Consider the following 21873-nt stretch of genomic DNA (forward strand, 5'->3'; position numbering starts at 1 on the left):
ATAAGATTATGGGGTTGGGTTCCTGGGGCCCTCAGTGGCCCAGGGAGGGGGTCACACGCTCCCTTCCCCTTATTAAAAATAACAAATGCCCTGGAGATGGGGTCCCTGGGGCTATAAGTCGATTGGGGGTATGCAGCACCTTTCACTTAAAAAAAACAAGCCCCAAGGAATGGCATCCCCGGGGCCCAAAGTGGATCAGGGAGAGCACTTTGGGCTCCCCTCCCTCAAAAAAAGGCCCATGAGTTGGGGTCCCCAGGGCCCAAGTGACTTTGGGAGGGGAGCTGTGCCATTGGACCTAGCCCTGAGTAAAACACTTTGTAGTGGCATGGTACAGCGTGGCATTGACTGCTTCATGGCCAGCTCCACACCACACATGGCTGAGTTCTGTGCACAGCATAGGGTTGGCTGGCTGTAGGGGTTAGCCAGGCCTTCCAGGCACGGCCAAGGCTTATATATAAGAGAGAGAGAGAGAGAGATATATATCTTATATATTAGATCATATATATGCATGCGCACATGCACACACACACACACTTACCAATAGGTTTACTATATTTAACACCACTCTATGTACCGCAACAGCACATATGGATACACACTAATCCAAGCACGTATTTTGAAGAAATATATGTGTATTCACATACATATAGCTTCACAGTACATAGATGTAGGGGGAGAAGTTATCATTATTGTAAGTACCAAGATCAGGTTTCATGGGCGATCCTTCCAAAAACGTCTTCGTGAGAAGATAAGGCCATTAACTTCCAGAAGATGTACCAGAATCAAGATTGAACAAGAAACCAGAAATGCTTCCAGGAAAAGAAAACTGCAGGAACGAGAAAAACTGGAGTGCAGAAAAAACTTGCAATCTGGTCAGAATATGTAGCAGGCGATGGTCAAGGGAATACAAAGAACTGGAAGCAGCAGGGGTTCCAATGAGTCCGGGATTGAGCAATGAATAGGAAACAAATGCAACACAAGTGGGCATCATGATTGAGCTCCTTATATAGTGGAAGAAATAGGATGTGACCCAATCAAAAATGTTCAGCCACCCAGATTGGAATGAAAACAGAAACATCAACGTGAATTAACTTATGGAATAATATAGCCAAAATCCTGGATATAATATACTTACAAGCAACTACAGGCAACTCTAGGAGCCTAGAGGGGCTGAAGACACCCATGGTTGAGCCCAGAAGGGCAGAGTACATCCTGTAGAGGAGCCCAAAATTCTCAAGAGCCAAGGTAAGCTTCTGAAGGAGCTGAGCTCTCGGCCTCACAATGGGCAGGAGCACTTTAAGGCTTTTGGGGGTCCTGAGCCAAATGTAATTTGGGGGACCCTTTTCGGTACATCTTTGCATACATGATCCAATTTCAACTCCTCTTTGGCCAGGTAACTGAAAGTGCTAAGCCCCACTGATCCAAAATCTAAATGTGTTTACATCTAATATTCAAGGATAATGATATATTTTAAATATTAGAATATACTGCAGCAGCTCACTAATATTATTGCAAATACTCTTTGTAACCTCCACCCATTTCTCATATGTGGGGTCCTGTTTTGATCTAAAAAGAAACTTGAATGTGTAAACTGTTGAAAAACAAACATTTCTCTGCAAAATGTTTGTAATAGACTCCCACACATCACCCATAATAATTAAATTAAAGGAAAACTGTGTTTAAACAATCTTTTGAAGAATTATTCAAGGTCACCAGGGCAAGACTCATTGTAGAGCAGAGCTGACTGTATCAGGGCCTCCCTGAAAGGCTAGGGGCCTGGGCCATGGCGCACTTTGACCATGCCTTAAAACGTCTCTGTGTATGGTGACTTCAAAGATGGCAAGGATGTATTTTCATCCAGCAGGTGCCCAAAGTAAGCATTGTCATGAGGTAGGATTAGCGAATTTGGAACTCAGCAGAAAAGTGAGACACAGGGGCTCTAATGTGCACACCTCTGGGACCAATAAAAATGGGGCACTGCCAGGGCTGTAACTGCTGGAGAAGTGAACTCCTATAACCACTGGAGCAGTAAGTTTGCGGAACCAGTTGGAGAAAAGGCGGCTTTCACAATAGCGAGACTGAGGTACTGCTGAGTGGGTAAAACCGAAGGTACTCTACTGTGAATGAGACAGACTAGAGATACTCGTGGGAGCGAATCTTTGAGGTGCTGTCGGTGGAGTGAGACTATGGTGCAATTTAGGGTAACTAAAACTGTGACAAGAGTGAGACTTCAGTAATACTGATGAGGTGGGACTTCCAGTACTCTTGAAAGTAAATCCGAGCACACTGTTGGAAGAGTGAAACACAGGGCCACTGAAAGGGAGTGAAATTGAGGCTTTGCTTGTTAGAGATACTGAGACACTGTTGTGGGCATGAGGCTGAGGCACCACTAAGCGAGTGAGACTGATTTGCTGGCACAGAAGTATGTAAAGGGAGTGAGAATGAGGGCACTCATGCAAGCAGGTGCTGGGTCATGCTGAAAGTGTCAGGCTGGGACACTACTGTCAGAGAGTGTGGCATTGTTGTTTAGTGAAACCGTGTTACTGGGAAAGAGTGGCATTGTTGGAGGAATGACATTAGGTTACTGGTCGCTGAGGGAGGCTGACACTGCTGTGGGGAAGAATGTGCCACTGCTAGGTGAGTAAGACTGAGCCCTGTTCCTGCGGTAATACACTGAGCCCTGCAGTGTAGAGTGTGAGTGAGATTAAGGCCCGCTGTGCAGGGAGTGAGGTGCAGCACATTTAGAGGAGAGAGTATCTTGTGAGATTGTTGCAGTGTGCAAACAAGGTGTACTTCTGGGAACAGAGGTGATGTCATACAGGATCAGTGAGACCACAATAACACCACACATTAGATGACCTGCAGGCAAACCATCTTATAGCAAGGTGTAAGATGCGATACCTAACCTTTCCTCCGAATAACAGATGCAGGCTAGTACCAGTCCATCATTGTGATGAGGTAAGCAATAGAATAATCAAGCCTTAGGCACGTAGTGATAGAATTTGGAATGTATGAGGTGGGAGACGGAGACAGACTGCGCAGTGAGCTGGAAGTGAGAGTACCCACCACTGTACTTACCATAGCTAGGGCTGAATAAAGGAATATAACTTCTTCAACGTGTGATTTTTTCCTTACACAATTGGCGGCGAGGAGAAAACAAGGAGAGAAGGACCGAATCCCGCGAGATCAGCCCGAGCACATGAATCACTGCAATATGCATCACTATGGACAAGCATATTTTCAGCCACACAGTGCAGCTGAGTTTCTAGTAACATGTTTCCACTGCTTGAGCTATTAAAAACCTAGGATTAAGCCTGTGAGTACTTTTGTTAAATTATTTTTTCCTTAGAGCTGATGGTTTTGGTAACTGTCTTTTCAAACTTCATTATCATTCCATGGATAATCGCTGTGGCTCGCTGCGGTTTAAGATGAGTGCCAGTGATGTCAGAGAACACCGCATGGTACACAACGTGACATAGTCACACAATGTACTCTACATGCTACTATCTTTGGGGGTGAATTATGAGCATTGAACAGCATGAGCAAGGGATTCAGTGTTCAAAGAAGTGTGTCATCCATACACCTCACAGAACTTGGAGATGCTCCAGTTTTCTTTACGACTAAAGTGAGAGGCACCCTGGACACATCGGGTTCACATCTGTGTGTGTTGTGGGAACTTTATTTATCACAGCACCAACACAACTAATTCTTACTTCAGGGAAACATGTCATACACTCAACCAGCAATTTATTTGGAAGGTATTTATGCATGGCAGCAGTAACTGTGGGTCAATTTATTTAGCTTCATCCTAATAAGCACAATGGCAGTATTTGTGTGTAAACTCATTATTCACAATATTTCAGCACACAGCTACATTTTGATGGCAAGAACTGGGCTGGTGTGTGTCGTACCAAGTGGATTCACATTGATACAATGGTCAAATAAATTGAACTGGAAATGGCTGTGTGTCTACAATGCTAATTTAGTCAAATTGTTTTTCGTCTGTTCATTGCTCTACAATACTGAGCCTGAACAGTATTATTAGTTCAGTTGCCCTAGTGGCACAGCTTTATTACTCATAGTATTGTGTCTCTGGGTAACTGTATCATTGCTAAGATATACAAATATGTGCTTTGAATGCATTGAACTTGTCAAATCCACAGGTGTTATTGCCAGCTAAGAGAGAACCATCAATGGGATGGCAGAACTGAAAAGAGTATTTTTGCACCTACATTGACACATTCGAAGAAGGGGAATTAATGCCAGAGAAGAAGAAAAAAGTACTTTTACATTGTTTAGGTTCGGGTGGTATAAAAAAGTATCAACAGAATGAGAAAAAAGTTAGGCAAGAGGAAGTTGGTGATATTTTCACACATTTGCTAGAAGATTTAGATGCTCATGTTGCACATGTACTATGTGTGACTTGGTGAAGGCATAAATTATTTCAATGCAATCAGCAGAAAAATGAGAATGTGAATGAGGAAGGTGCAGCACTCAAACATTTTGGCATAACATGCAGATTTGGGGCTCTACAAGAAGAATTGAATCATGACCAAATTATAATGCATGCTAGCAGCTCCATTATACAGGACAAATTCTGAGTAAATGGGGAAATTCCTATGAAGGACATAAATACATGTGTGCAAAAAGCTGAATTAACTGTTAGATTTGCAAAAGCTGTGGTGGAGTCTCAAACTCGCAGTAAGCTGGTTAATATGGTGAACACTGCAAAAAAAATAAGAGTAGTACTTAGTCCACTAAGAAACATAGCTAGAACACACCTTCTACAAGTAATAGTGAAGTGAAGAAGAAGAGTGTGGAAAATATTAGAAAAGTTTGCAGGTGTGATAGTGCAGAACATTCGGCATATTTTGAGCAATTTTCCAAGCGCAATCAGAAATTATCAAACTGTGGTATAGTAGGACATCATGCAAGAGAGTGTAAGAGGAAAAAATATGACAAATTGAAATTCATTCAAGAAGAAGATAACTCAGAATGAGATTTATAAGGGGAAGATTCCGATGACAATAATGGGTTTTGCATTAAAGTGTAGAACATACAGTTAGAAAAAAACCTTTGCATTTATTGCTAATAGATGGATTGGCTGTAAAGGTAGTAGCAGATTCAGGATTACCCTTCACTATTATCAACAAAAAGGTGTGGGATGAATTATTTGGAAAGTATCCAAATTACATACCAGGAAAACCATATGTGAAAGACAAAACATACATGGGTGAGAATATTGACAATGGGTTTTAGAAATTCAGAATTCTTATTTAAGGGAAGAAAAGTTATATGTAAATGATATGTTCCCGAGAAAGGTCCATCGGTACTAGGTTGGTACGATCAAGGAGATTTAAGGATAATTCTGGGCCCCAATAATGTAGAACTGGTTCTCTTGGTTCAGATGAAAAAGGATATTGGTAAAGTAGTTTTAGATTAATTTCCTAGTGTTTTCCCAGGAAAGGTGAGGTTGGTAAATGATTTAAGTCACAAAATTGTGTACACAAGGTAAGATGTTTACCTTTCTGAATCAGAGAAGAAATTACACAGGAATTGAAAGACAAGTTAAAACAGCTGAATGGGTGTCACCCTTGGTAGCTGTCAGAAAATCTAATGGGAAAATCAGATTATGTGTTGACCTTTGAGAATTAAACTGAAATATTGGGATAGACCAATATCCCTTACCCCAGGATTATATGAGATGCTGGCAAATACCAAGGTGTGACTTAACGCCCGCTTATCACCAGGTGCAGTTACATCCTGAAAACAGGAAATTGACAACCTTTATCATGACAATTGGTTGTTTTTAATTTTTAAGAGTACTGTTTGGGTTGGCTACCATGTCCCAGGGCCTCATGAGCAACCTATTTAAAGGAATTGATAAAGTTATGTTTTTCCAGGACAACATCCTAATTATGGGTGAATCTAGAGAGGAACACCATAATAAATTGAAACAAGTTCTGAGCATTTTGGAACAAAAGGGACTGGTAATTGAGTTTGGAAAGTATAAGTTTGTGAAAGAGGAAATAACATGTTTGGGTCAAAACTTAAGTGGTAAGGGAATTAAACCTAAGAAAATGTTGGTTGAGGCTATATGTAAAGCTCCACCGCCATCAAGCAAGGATGATGTCAGAGCATTCTTAGGCTTAGTGGAGTTTTGCTCGAAATGTGTGCATAATCTTTCTGACAAAACTAACTGTGTTAGGAATTTGCAAAAAAATAAGTTCAAATTTGTATGGTCTGTACAATTTCAAAGGGTATTTATTGAGCTTAACAATACATTTGCAATGTACCATTTTTTAAATGTTCTGATCTCAAGTACACAATTTGTGTAACCGCTGATGCAAGCAAAAAAGGCTTGGGTGCTGTGTTGTCCAAATAGATGAACATGAGACTGAATTGGTAGTAACTTTTGCATCACAGCCCTTTCACCAGCAGAAGAAAGATATGGTGTCAAATAAAGGGAACCCCTAGCATGTGTACGGGGTCTTGCCAACTTTGGCAGTATGTGCTGGGTTACTATGTAGTATTTAAAGCTGACTACAAACATTTGACAAAGGTTTTGACCACAACTGGTTCGCAAAGTGTTTCATCACGATTAGCATGCATATCTATCAAATTTTTGGACTCAAATTATGAAGCAAAATATATTCCAGTTGTTAATAATAAAATTACTGATTCCTTACGTTGTATGCCTTTACCAGCCAATGGAGATTGCTAACTATTCATATGCAATAGATGCATGGTGGATGTGTTTTACGAAGGAATGAGGACATCAACATGAATGAGTGGAAGAAGCATATGAACATTGATAAAAGTTTACAACAAGTGCTAATGAATGTTAATGAGGGATGGCCAGAGAAAAAGGAAATAAAAATGTACATGTGTTTTAGGAAGTATGGAATGAATTGAGTGAAGAGAATGGAATTTTACTTCGGTGTGGTAGGTCTGTACCGCCTGTTGGATTACAAAAAAGATTCATAGGAATTTGCCATGAAGGACATTTGGGTATTTAAAAAAACAAAACAAAGAATTAAAAAGATTATTGGTGATCAGGATTAGACAATGATATAGAAAGACTGGTCAGAGAGTGCATGGAATGCAATAGTTTTGATAAGGCTCTAAAGACTTTTTGCCCACCATTGTTACCCATATCATGTCCTAACATGCCTTGGGAGAAGATTGAAATAGATATTATGGGCCCATTAGAGAATGACAAGGCAGAAAAGAAATATATTATTGTGATAATGGATCATTTTTCTAAATGGCTGGAAGTCAACATAGTCAGTAAAGCAGATTCAGAATTAATAATATGATTTTTAAACAGAGTCTTCATAAAGGAAGGTCTACCTAAATATTTAATTTCAGAAAATGATCCACGTTTTCTGTCAGATATGTTTAACAGTTTTTTGGAGAGAAATGGAATATCACATAAGACTACATCTGCCTAGTTTCCTGCAAGAAATGGTCTAGTGAAGTGTTTTAACAAAGTTATTTAGCACTCAATACAAATAGCTATCAGTAATAAACTTGATTGCAAGACTGACGTTTTTAAAATGTTATGAGCTTACATAATTATTCCCAATATGAATACTGACAAAAGTCTGTTTATTCTGATGAGCGGGTGAGACACTATAAGTAAGGACATAGCAAGATGTCACCAACTAAGCTGGCTGAATGGTTTCCTGAAAATGTAAAGAAAAAGTTGATCATAGCTAAACAAGTTTACAAGGAGTATGATGACTAACAACAAGATGTGAAACTGTTCCCAGTAGGGATTGGTGATTAGGTGAAAGTGAAGAAGGTCCAAAAGGGGGAAGTAGATTTTCTGAACCCCAGAGAATGGAACAATTGTTCAGTAACTCTGCATTACTCAGTGATGGGAAAGTCTGGCATTCGAGCAGGTTGGCAAAATGCAAAAATGTGGGCAATGAATGTGAGAAAAGCAAAGAGTGTAAAATAGTCGACATAACTATGATTGGATGGCTATAGAAGATTCTAAGAATTCATTGGAAAGGAATGATTATCATACTGCTAATGAAATGAGTGTAGAAAGCCAAGAAAGTGAAAATTTCAACTCTAATACTCTACAAGATAACACTGAACAGGGTGTCAACTCTAGTACTCAACAAGATAAGGCTGAAATGAGTAATCAATATGGAAGGTTAAAGAAGAAGAATTTGCAAACCAAAAACGTACGAGGATTTTATTTGTACGCAATTATGTGTTAAGGTAACTAAGTAAACTTAATAGGAACATTTATTTATATTTATATAACTTACGTATTTACACAGTTCATTGTTTTATTTTTGTGTAAAAAGGGTAAGATGTGTGATTACATAAGCAATAGAATATTCAAGCTTTAGAAACATAGTGATAGAATTTGGAACATACCGGGTGTTAGTTGGAGATGGACTGCACATAGAGTACCCACTGCTGTGCTTATTGTTGCTGGGGCTGAATAAAGGAATATAACTTTTTCAAACTACAATTCTTCCTATACAGTCATGGTGACGCAGCATATGTTTGGCACAGGATAGCATAGCAACAAAAGGATACAAAACAAAATTCAGGAAATAAGTGAACACATACTGCAGGGTACTGAATGCAATCAGGATCTGGTGTGAATACTGGTGTCTGGATAAGGAACACAGTTAGAGCAGTGTAATTGTGGCTGCCCCCCTACACGTTACCAAAGTAATACCAATATGTAACTGTCTTCTTATATTCTGTGTGCCTTAACTTTTCTAATGTGAAGTAAAGCATGAAAACAATTTTTGAGGGTGTATTCACTGTAGAAATTAGAGTTTATATGTATGTGGGTGTTCTAATGTTTAGCCTCACCATGAAGATTTCTAGTTCTCATTCACATTTACACTTGTATTTTGAATTGCTGCATTTATTGAAAAGGCGCATTGCATATGTAATCATGAAATCATCTATTCATGTTTTGCATTTATTCTGACATGATGCTTGCAACCGTAATGGTGTATTAAAAGTAAATTCTGAGAATGATTTCTAAAGTTGGCCTAACTTGGCTCTTTGTTTTAACATGAGAATAATTTTTCCATGCACTGCATGTTTTTCTTTTGCAGGTGCTCATTTGTGATTTCGTATCTAGAGAAAGGGGTTTTGTGTGTTAGAGATAGAGAGGCTTGACAAGAGAAGTCGTGGCATGGACTGGAAGATTTGATGAGCAAAGGAAGCCTCCTATTCATCGCATATCTGCAGTGACAGCATTGGAGGTTAACCTGGTCATTGGAGCTCTGTGGGATGGAAGATTTGTCCGATGTTGCAAGTGTGCTCTATGAGAAAGAGAAGTTTCTGGTGAGGTATTTGGAGGTATGGACGCTTCTGGAACTTTCCACTTTAAGTCAGTGTTCCCTTTGGTAGGGTTAGGTCTGATTCCTTCAGACTTGGAGAGGTACAGACCTCTTAACACCCCTTTGCCGTTACAGTGCATAGCTTCATTCTATCACTGGTTGCTTTATTTTGGGAGACGTCTATTGGTGATGCTGACCCCTGCTAGCCCTATTACCGAAATCCTTGATACTCATCGTACCTAGCGTAGAACCTAACTAGGGGGCATATTTATACTCCGTTTGCGCCGAATTTGCGTCGTTTTTTTCGACGCAAATTCGGCGCAAAACCAACGCCATATTTATACTTTGGCGTTAGACGCGTCTAGCACCAAAGTATGAGGAATGAACGTCATTTTTTTGCGTGAACGCCTTCCTTGCGTTAATGAGATGCAAGGTAGGCGTTCCCGTCTAACAAAATGACTGCGACGCAAATGCGTCGTATTTATACTCCCGGGCAAAAATCACGCCCGGGAGTGGGCGGGGCAAAAAACCCCGCATTTGCGCCTCTTTTTAACGCCTGGGTCAGGGCAGGCGTTAAGGGACCTGTGGGCTCAAAATGAGCCCACAGCTGCCCTCCCATGCCCCCAGGGACCCCCCCTGCCACCCTTGCCCACCCCAGGAGGACACCCAAGGATGGAGGGACCCATCCCAGGGACATTCAGGTAAGTTCAGGTAAGTATAATTTTTTATTTAAAAAAAAAAAAAAATTGGCATAGGGGGGCCTGATTTGTGCCCCCCTACATGCCACAATGCCCAATGACCATGCCCAGGGGACATAAGTCCCCTGAGCATGGCCATTGAGCAAGGGGGCATGACTCCTGTCTTTACTAAGACAGGAGTCATGTAAATGGCGTCTGGGCGTCGTTAAAAATGGCGCAAATCGGGTGGAGGCGATTTTTTTGCCTCTACCTGACTTGCCCCATTTTAAGACGCCCTAACGCCATTTTCCCCAACGCCGGCGCTGCCTGGTGTACGTGTTTTTTTTCCACGCACCCCAGGCAGCGCCGGTCTGCTAGCGCCGGCTAACGCCATTCAATAAATACGGCGCCCGCATGGTGCTTCAGAATGGCGTTAGCCGGCGCTAATTTTTTTGACGCAAAACTGCGATAGCGCAGTTTTGCGTCAAAAAGTATAAATATGGCCCTAGATGTCTTTAATTCTGTGTATACAGAGAAGGATCAATCCAAATCCGTTTGAGGAAAGTAAATTCTTGGTTCTTAATATCTGTATTGCTGTGACTGTAATTTCTGTATGCCTTACTCTATTGACGTTGAACCTATTCCGGCTTTTTTGCCTGCCAGTTCTGATTTTGTACCTTTACAATTAGATTTTTATTCATGCATATATTAGAAAGATTATTAATTTGTAATAAAACTACGAAACTTCAATACTGATTCCTGGTCCTCCTGGTGTGTCCAGAATAGCTTCATAAATGTAAAATTGTAAATTTATTCCTAATTCCTTTGTCTCCCAGTACATTGAAAAATCCATCAAGTGGAGACCACCGCCCACTTTCTTGTGCACTCTCACACAGTTTACAAGTGACAGCGTGCAGACTCAGCACCAGCGCCCAACACAAAGCTTAGCAGCAGCCTGAAACCATCGGGAACGTGCATGCAACCTGTGCCACATGGGACATTCTGTCATTATATGTAGGGCTGGTTTTAGCCTGGTTCTTATTCTTCATCATAAAAATATGTGTACTATGCAAATTAACATGAACTTTCAGTCATTGTTAGGGATGGCTATGAACTTTCACTCATTTTTTGGGCTGGCTTTAGCTCAGTCCTGTTGTTTTTCCTAAAAAATATATCTATATGGAAAACAACCTAAACAACGACTCGGGAACAACGAGGTGCGTTGTCCATGAAAGCGTAACAACGCTTTTGTGAACAACAACTCTGTTTTTCTCTGCCTTAATCATGCTTGTCCTGAACAACGAACATGTATGGTTAAGGCAGAGGAAAACGGACTCTGGCTCGGGAGAAGAGCCGGTCAGGTAAGTGGGGCTGTGGTATGGTTGGGGGATAGTTTTAGAGGCAGGATGGGTGTAGTTTTAGCTTTTAAGGGCGGGGGTAGGGGGTCCGGGTAGTTTTAGTTTTTTAGGGGCAGGGGGTCAGGGTAATTTTAGGTTTTAATGGTGAGGGGGGTCAGGTAGTTTTAGGGGTGGGGGTTGGGGTAGTTTTAGGTGGTGGGGTGGGGCGGTTGTGGTAGTTTTAGGGGCAGGGTGCGGGGTCGGGGTAGTTTCTAGCTTTTAGGGGTGGGTGGGGGTTGGCATAGTTTTAGGGTCAGGGGGTCAGGTTAATTTTAGTTTTTAGGGGTGGAGTGGGAGTCGAGATAGTTTTAGGTTTTAGGGGTGGGGTGAGGGGTCAGGATGGTTTTAGGGGAGGGGGTGGTGGTTAGGGTATTTTAGGTGTTATGGGTGGAGGTGGGGGTGGGGTAGTTTTAGGTTTTAGGGAAGGGGATGGGGTCAGGGTAGTTTTAGGGGTGGAGGTGGGGGATCACTGCAGTTTTAGGAGCGGGTGTGGTGGGGTTGGGGTAATTTTAGTTCTTAGGGGTGCAGTAGGGGGTCGCTGCAGTTTTAGGGGTGGGGTAATTTTAGTTTTTGGGGATGGGGATCAGGGTAGTTTAAGTTTTAGGGGCGGGATGGGGGGTCGGCAGTTTGTTTAAGGGGCAGGGTGGGGGGTTGGGAAAGTTTAAGGTTTACGGGCGGATTGGGTAGTATATGTTTAGGGGTGGGGTGGGTGGTCAGGGTAATTTTAGGGGCGGAATGGAGGGTCGCTGCAGTTTTAGGGGCGGGGTGGGGGTCATTTTAGTTTTTAAGGGTGGGGGTCAGGGTAGTTTAAGTTTTAGGGGCGGGGTGGGGGGTTGGGGTAGTTTGTTTTAGGGGCAAGGTGGGGGTCGGGTAGTTTATGTTTTATGGGCGGGGTGGAGGGTTGGAGTAGTATATGTTTGGGGCGGGGTGGGTGGTCAGGGTAGTTTTACGGGCAGGGTGGAGGGTCGCTGCAGTTTTAGGGGCAGGTATGGGGGATCGTGGTAGTTTTGGGGAGGGGGATCAGGGGGATCGCATGCTGGAACCATGCATGCCATTCCACGCATGCCTTTACAATGAAAAATCATTGTTAAGGCATTTGTAGTAAAAGCATTACTGGTAACAACGCGGTCGTTGTTCAGACCACGTTGTTCAGGCATGCGTGGTTCCAGCATGCATTGTTTTAACATATATTCTATGTATATACTATACATATTCATTTACAAGAGATGTCAGTCAGCCCTGTTCATTCATTGGTCTACTGTAGTGTCATTCAAATTGTGCTTCCTTTCACCCAACATAGCATAAAGCATGGGGCACAGGGTTAGCCCACTTCAACCATTGTTTTCCTGACCGTGAATAACAGCATTCCATTCTTTCACAACATGCACATCCACAAAGTAAGCAGTCCACTTGAATGCCGGCGACTAGTCGTGCAATGTGTGCTCTTATGATAAAAACATATATAGAATTTGCCTTTTAGACAGTGCTTGTTTTCATTCAGAGCGTTCTTTCATAAAAAAGAAAAATCACGAATCAAATAAACATTGGCAAAATCAAATGGTCAGCAGCCAATGTCACAACTAATGGATTTGCCAATTCTTGTTTACATTTTTGGCACACAACATTATTCAATTTAATTTATTGCTTATTGTTTCAGCCATTTGGTCATACAATAATTAAAAGCAAATAATTAACACATGAAAACATATAAAACAATGATCACATATGTGGCATATGGGCCAACATTAATCGACCTACCAGTTCAAATCAATTCATGCCATTTCCACAGCGTGCTGCTGCCTCCGGGGAGGCTTCCCGCCGCCAGCGGAAAGCTCAGAAACAAAACAAGAAGTCAAAAGAAGCTATACCTGTCTATTAAAAACAGTTAGCATCTAGAATAAAGGTATAAATTAGTTTGAGCCGAATGTAAATGATCTGAAAAAACAACCCACTAGAATAATACTATGCCCATGGTGGACGTAGTCGACGCAAGTGACTAAAATGGACGGCGGCATTCTTAGATTAATTTGAGCACCAGCACTTTTTAAAAACTTTTTAAAATATATTAAACACTGACCGGCTCTGCAAATGCCAGAGAAAATTCGAATGCATTAGAGATAAATGAGACAGATCCACAGCTTTGAGAGAGCTTATCACCGTACCCCCTCTCTGTTAGCATCTTCTCGCCTCACGAGCTCCAGCGCTCAGGATCTTTATTGCCTCCTGCAAAATGTCCTCATTAAAAGATCATTTAGAGTACCAGGCAGTCCCTGTGCAAGATGATTCATTGTACATTGGTAATAATGGAGTTATTAAATTGAAGCCATGTTTTTGTCTCTGTCTGAGACTGATATTCCATCACAGCCTGGCGCTTTACTTCACCCTATCCGGCCAATTGCGTTATGGATTGCCTTTACGTGTTTAGATTGTTCCAAATCAGTCTTTGCCTTCAGGGTCAACCCTCTTCTCACGCCTTTTATTTTTTTTAATTATTTTAGTATTTCTGTATACATTCTATTCGCTTTTTTATTGTCCGGGATCGTACAGTGGAAAATCAATTTTACATCAGACAGGAGGCCAAAAGTGCTAGACACGAAGAAGTGATACAGGATGTAATTAGAGAGACAATTTCTGTGGTACCCTTAAGGGGCCATTCTGGGCTCATTTATAAAGAAAATTTCCCCTTTCTCTGTTCCATTTCTCGCATTTTGGCTGCGTTGTATTATGTCGAGGGCCCTGGCAAGGATTTATGAAGTGCTAGGTAAATTGAAAATGTGTCTGTCCAGCAGTCTCCTTTAAAGAGTTCACTCTTGGCTCCTGGCACCCCAGGCTGTCTCATCTACCAACCATAATTATATAATAATGACTCCACCACCTGGGCATAGGAACACTCTACAATAAAACATGCATTTCATCAATAGCGATATTTTGCGAGTTTGATAAGTGAACAATAGAGTTTAGTGAGATGCAGTGAGGCGGGTAGAGAAGAGCTGTCATCAGCTCTTTGAAGAAATCGACTTCAGCAAGGCAGCTCCATGTTTTTGGGAACCGTGGGTACGGTGGCACATTTGTCAGTCTTGGAATTTATTGATTGAGTCAGCAGTGTTGGAAGTCTAGATAGCTGCCCCGCTTTAGAAGCCCCCCCCCCCAATCCCTTCTCCACCACACATACCACCCACCGCGAGCGCCTCTGTCACTCTAAAGCTTTCTTAGAAAGGAAACCTTTAACTGAAGCAAATTGAATTCACATCATGAATATTAATCAGGTAAACCCTAGGCGTGATATTAGAGGGCGAGGACGACGTACTTTATTATCCCAGAGCTCCACAAAACGACAAAACAGATGAAAGGCTTGAAGTTCGGCTCCAGTTTAAGCAGCACCCCTGTCACACAGCTACGCCTTTGCTCATGGGTCGGTCTTAGCCTTAAAGACTCGCCTGCTCGTTTGGCGGTGTGGCATATACATTGTTAGGCAAATCTTCCAGCTTCTTATTGCGGCCTCGACCCAGACCATCTCCAGAAACCCGGGAGATCTAGAGCAGGAAAGCTGAAAAGACAAGGAAATAAAACAAAGATTGTTAGTAAGGTTGATTATAAGAAAAATGGAATAGCGTCCTAGAGAAAAGACTCAAGCAAGCACCTGAAAACATATAGACATGGATATAATATTTGTTTAACAAGGAGACTGGAAAACATATCATTTCTGAGACAAAAATTGATGTACCGAACTCAAACTTTTCTCGAGAAGGAATCTGTAAAGGTTAGCTGACAGATCTGCAAGTCATAGAACCGTCTGGATACCATGTGATTCTCACATTCACCAATCCTGAGTGGGTTTAGAAGAGTCACATCTTGGCAAGAAAAAAAGTGTGCTGATCAGTGAAAAAATAACACTGAAAGTTTTGTTTGCTTTAAGAAATAACATGGAGACCTTCAAGAAGCACATAGTTCATGGAGGGTGTTCTTGTGCAGCTCATATGACTTATGTAATAGTGTGATTATATTGTTGGGAGAGAATGTTGTCTCCTTGCACTTTTTCACCACGTTGTGACTGACCTTGCACATAGTGAATGCACATTGTGAATCCTCCAAAATTTCTGCTTCGCTCAGCCACTGTTACGTAGGATGCATTCCTATCCATCACATTTTGCCCACTTTGCCACTCTAGACAGAGACCATCCATATTCAGATAAGACTTGGCCTTCCATCAATAGAAACAGCCCAGCCCGAATTGCGAGGCCTGACACCCTCCCAACATTAACACCTACAATCTAGACTGTTAGCCAAAGAAGTAGCACTTTTAGCCATACCAAGAGAGCCATTGCGAAAAATGTGTGAATGCAACAGGTTGATAATCAAACACGACTGCCTGGGTTGGATTACGGCCATTTAATACAAAGATACACTTTAAGATTTTGCTCCAGGCCATAGCAAAGGTCTTATGTGTATCTTTATTAATTTCTTCAGCGTTAACAGTTTCAAGGATTTACATGACTCGAGTTTTCCCAATTGTCAGGCTGGGAACACTTTGTAAAGCATTAGAAAACAACAGAATGAAAAAAAACAAATTGACAAACTTGCGTTTTGCAAACAAATCACTGTAGTTTAGGGTCTGTTTGTAGCCAATGAGGGGAAAGAGTGTTGAACTCCTATTTCACATCTAAGCCCTCCCCAACTCATATTTTCCATTTCATTCTATCTAAAGGGACACTTGTCTCGTGATCCTGCTTCTTGGCACCTCTAGGAGACAGGTGAGGTATTTTTAATGGTATTTTTCTCTAGCACTTCTTATCTCCAACTAGACTTATTGGACTTCTGATTTTCTCAATAAGTGATCCATTGAAAATGTAAAAGCACAATTCCCTGATCTCATGGCTGATGATCCATCTGAAAGTAAAGAAATCTCTCTTCAAATCATGACAGTCCTGTGATCAGGAGAAGATTTACACAGATGACCTACACCAACAGTAAATTGCTTACACCAAATTGATGTTTGCAAGCAATTTTTTCGTCAAACTCAATTATCAGCAATTTTCATCAGCCTGCTGGCCTTATTAATTATAGCTTATTGTAGCATCCATGTCCACTGCAAGGAATTTTTTTAAATTTTATTTGATGACCACCTTTCCTTTGCTCTTGAGAACTCGCAAGTGGCATCTACTTGCTGTGCCATCCTTAGGACCATCCACAAGGTCCTTGCCCTGAGCAATAAGGGTTTGAATGATAGTTTTGTATAAAGACATAGCCCCTCATTATGACCCTGGCAGTCTTCAGACAGCCAGGGCCGCGGTGGGGGTCTGACCACCACCAAAGCTGTGGTCCAACCGCTTTGGCAGCTGTCAGACTGCCACATTATGACCATGACGGTTGGGCCACGGTTTGACCACCAACACCACCAGTTTCCCTCCACTGGAGGGACTGGAGGTGCTGGTGGTGCTAATCCTTCAGGGCAGCGCTGCATGCAGCGCCGCCCTAGGGTTTACGACCCCCCTCTCCACCTGCTTTTACATGGCGTTTGCACCAGCATGGGGAACCCTGCACTGCCCATGCGCTTGGCATGGGCAGTGCAGGGGCCCCCGTGGATACCGCTGTTGCGCTTTTCACTGTCTGCAACAGTGCGATGGGTGCTGTTGCATCCTATGGACCCCAACATTATCGCCAACTTAATTTTGAGCCAGCTTCAATATTGTGGGCTGACCCAGCAGGGCATTTGTAATGGGGCCCGCGGGAAGGGGGCCGCACTGGCAGCAACCTAACCACGGATTTGGTGGGCGGCCTTTTCCTCCTGCCAGACTCGTAATGACCCCATGGTGTCTTTATGCAAAACTTTCATTTAAGCGCTTATTACTTACAGTCTTGATTATGGGAACTCAATTTACCTGGGCGTTTCGAGCTGTCTTAACAACAGGCTTTACTTGGTTCAAAACTTGGCAGACCCGCTGATTATAAATCAGTTTTGCACCATTTTCGTCTTCCACACTGGCTACCAGTCTAAAAAAGATGTACTTTAAAGGTTCTGTGCTTGTCAACAAACACCTACACATTGTTGGGTTGACCTACCTCAGAAGAAAAGTACGGTCCTACAACCTTGCCCTTACAGTCTGATCTGCGCCCTCCAGTATTCTTCCTATTAGATGGATCTGTGGTGGCTGCTGTTTTTTTCTACATGAGTGCCAAAATCTGGAATTCTTTGCCTTCTACTCCTAAGTCAATTCCCTGCTCTCTTTAGGAAACAATTGAATACCTGTTTAAATCTTTATAGCTCTCTTCACTTTTCCTCATTTCTGCCTTCACTCCATGTGTCAGCACCAGAGAACCCTGTTCTTGGGTACCATTGTTTGCTTTATAAATGTCATTCATTCAATCATTCATTCACTAGTTAATGTTTCCAAGTAATTCTCTTTTAGCTTCTCTGAATCTGCAAAAAACTATCCAGCGTAGGGCTGGCAGACTGTTTTTGCATGGAAAGAAGCTGATTCTTTTTTGATCAAAAGTCATCAGAATTGCTCGACCTACAACCTAAAAAGTAGGAAAGAAAGGAACCAGCAGGAGAATTCTTGTACATGTCATCAAAGTCTCATGTGCATGTAACTAAACTGTGCTGCCTCTGATGAAAAATAACTCGAAACATTAGAAAATCAAAAGTGCAAAACCCCTATTGCTGTTATAAATGGCCCCTTCCACAATGGCAAGCATGACACAACTCTCATTAACATAGTTATCAATAGGGTCTTACTCAATCATGGCTATGTCTCCCTCTTTCATAACATCACAATCCACAGAGTGATCACTGCATGTCTTTTTCTCAATGTACCCATCTGTTTTTGTTGATGCTTAGGTCTTTGTTAAAGAAGCACCACAATTGTTGAAAACAAAACTCCTTGCCAATGAGTAATACTTTGCTGAAAAATCATCAACACAAAATCAGACATCTAAATTTCATTATTAAAGACCTTTCTGTGGACAGGGCATCCTCATCAATTACTTTGCAGTGCCCTTTGATGAGTGTGAATAGAGTGTACCATCTATGAGTCCTCCAGCCTTCTAGGCATCACACACTGGAGTCCAATAACATCATTGAAATAACACTCTGCAGAAAATTGAGGATGAAATGGACAGTTATATGTATAAGGAACCCACTTAAGGAAGATGAACAAGATGGTAATTTCTTCCTTGAGGAGAAAGGGAAGGAGTTTTACTTCCCAGAGGAAGAGGCCAAAGTCTACTTGCCCAAAGCCTATCATAGTTATCAGTATGCAGGATCCTCTAGAGCATGTCACACTTAGCCATGGATGATGTCATACCCAACAACCCAAAGGGTAAAACCTACAGCAGACATTCTCCTCTTCCAAAAAATGCCATGTGCCTTTTACATTGGTTTTCCAGACACAAACCATGCCATCATATGTCCTGAAGTACCAAAATCCTCAAATCCAATGCCAACAAAGGCTCAGTCAAGCCCATTTAGGCCCTGCCCTCATGTAAGCAGCAACACTATGAGAAACAGCAACAGGAAACACTAAAAGAAGAAACAGAAAAGATAAGGATATACTTGAAAAGGACCAGGGAAGAGAGGGCAAGAATCTTCAGGTGAAAATGCCCTAATTTTGCCCCATTTAATTTTTTTCATACTATGCCGTGTTTTGGTAAACTGGAATAGATTCTTTATAAAATTGCAAAGCTGCAAGGTCAATGACTGCAGCTTCTCCCTGTGGCTGCACATAGAAGGTCGCCAAATTGTGCTTCTAAAACAAATGCTGTTAGACCTGACAGCCTTGGGTGGTCACCCCCAACTTTTTGCCTACCTCCCTCCATTTTTTGAAACTGTTTTTGCTGGTTTTAGGACTCTGCACACTTTACCACTGCTAACCAGTGCTAAAGTGCATATGCCCTCTCCCTTAAAACATGGTAACATTGCTTCATGCTCAACTGGCACATTTGATCTACTTGTAAGTCCCTAGTAAAGTGCACTACATGAACCCAGGGCCTTAAGATTGAATGCTACTAGTGGGCCTGCAGCACTGGTTGTGCCACGCACATAAGTAGCCCCTTAACCATGTCCCAGGCGTGCCATTGCAAGGCCTGTGTGTGCAGTTTCACTGCCACTTCAACTTGGCATTTAAAAGTCCTTGCCAAGCCTTAAGCTCCTCTTTTGCTACATATAAGTCACCCCTAAGGTAGGCCTTAGGTAACCCATAAGGCAGGGTGCTGTGTAGGTAAAAGGCAGGACATATACCTGTGTATTTTATGTGTCCTGGCAGTGGAAAACTCCTAAATTCGTTTTCCACAGCTGTAAGGCCTGCTTCTTTCATAGGCTATCATTAGGGCTACCCTCATATACTGCTTGAGTGGTAGATTGTCATATTTAGTATGGTCAGAATGGTAATTCAAAATCCTGCTTATTGGTGAAGTTGGATTTTATATTACTATTTTAGAAATGCTACTTTTAGAAAGTGAGCATTTCTCTGCACTTACAATCCTTCAATGCCTTACCGCCTGTTTCCAATCCCTGTCTGGGCTGGGCTGGTTGACAGCTCCCTTGTGCATTTTACCCATACAACCACAAACACAGGATGCTCAGTCACACCTTCACACATTTGCATACTGAATGGGATTTCCTGGACTGGGAGGGTGGAGGGCCTGACACATACATTTCAAAGGACAGTGGCATGCCCTCACACAATGGACTGCCAAATCCCCTATTGGGACCCTGGAAGACAGGGTTGTACTGAAAGGGGACCTTGTGCACTTCAAAACCACTCTTTTAAGTCTCCCCCACTTCAAAGGCACTTTTGAGTATATAAACTTGGTCCCTGACCCTACCAATTGAGACACTTCCTGGGACAGACACTCTGAACCAGATCCTGCAACCTGCCAAGAGGAGCTGTCTGGCTGCCCAAAGCACTCACCTGGACTGCTTTGCTGTGAAGGACTGCTGCCTTGCTGTTGCTCTGCTGTCCTACTGGCCTCTGCTGAAAAGTGCTCTCCAAGGGCTTAGATTGAGCTTGCCTCCTGTTCCTAAAGTCTCAGAGCCAAAAATACTTCTTCTCTTCAAAGGAACTCCTTGTGTGGTGAAAATCGATGTGCAGCCTGCTGGAATCGATGCACAACCTGCCTAGCGGTGAAAGAATCATCGCATCGCTGACCCATAATGATGCAGCCCGGCTCCCTGAGTGGAGATCGATCCTGCACTAGCGGTGCAACCGGAACTTCGATGCACAGCCCATCGGATCGACGCAGCCCTGAGCTGGAACGACGCAGCCTGACTTCCTGCATGAGGAATCAACACAGCGCCTGCAGTGCGACAGAAACTCTGACGCATTGCCCACCAGATCCACGCAGCACCTGTGACTTTGTCCTGCACTCCCAGGATTTCCACACTTTGTTCCTGGGTGTCAAAAGAACCTGCATCGCAGTGAGGATCCAAGACTGCATGACGGAAAACAACACAAAGCACACCTTCCTTTTTCCACGCATCTCCTCCGATGCGGTCTCTGTGCCTGTAACTTTGACACATACCAGGTACTTTGTGCACACAAGAGATATTTGTTGATTTTTAAAGACTTAAGACTCTTCTCATCATTGCAAAAGTGACATTTCAACTTGTGCTTATCAAATCTTGATTGTTTCGACCTTAAGTTACCCAGATAAATATCTTATATTTTTCTAACCTGTGTGGTGTATTTTGGTGGTGTTTTCACTGTGTTATTGCATGATTTATTGCACAAATGTAAACTCCACCCTCTGCATATACTTTATTAATATGTTACAAAGTATAGTTCATATATCCAATGTATTCAATAAGGTTGCTGTGCACATTTAGACATCATATTGTAGCGTAGTGTAGTGGATAAAATAATGTGTTTACATTTATATCATATTCACATTGTAATGATGACAGTTTGCTTTTTATTTAATAACATTATGATGTGCTTCCATTTTGATTCTCAAGCTAACTTAGCTTAACTTTAGGCTTTAGCCAAGTGTTGATCATATAGTTTTGCTCTCTGTGGATGATGCCTCGAGGTACCTGCAAGATGCAGCCACTACACTCCCTGCCCTGATGACAATGCTTGAGGAAATCGGAGTGGTTTCAGGCTTTAGGGTGGATTGGGCCAAGTCATATCTGTTTCCCCTGGCCCTAGTACCTGAACTTGAAGAGGAGGCCTTGCCGGGTTTTAGACTAAAATGGTGCTATGACACGTTTAAGAACCTGGGTGTCCAAATTTATAATTCGGACAACGACCTCAGGGAGGGCAATATAGACAGGTACTGACCTTGGTCTACAAATCCCTGTCCTTCTGGTTGTCATTACCGCTATCCCCGATGGGAAACATTGCGATCTCCTAGATGCTGTTGCTACCCCTGCTTTAATACTTATTTGCAGTACTACCACTTTCACTCCCTGGATCATTCTTTTGAGAACTGTACATTACGCTAATGGATCTCCTATGGGGTATGCGCAGGAGGCTA

The sequence above is a fragment of the Pleurodeles waltl genome, chromosome 3_1 (assembly GCF_031143425.1).
Source record: "Pleurodeles waltl isolate 20211129_DDA chromosome 3_1, aPleWal1.hap1.20221129, whole genome shotgun sequence".
NCBI classification, from domain to species: domain Eukaryota; kingdom Metazoa; phylum Chordata; class Amphibia; order Caudata; family Salamandridae; genus Pleurodeles; species Pleurodeles waltl.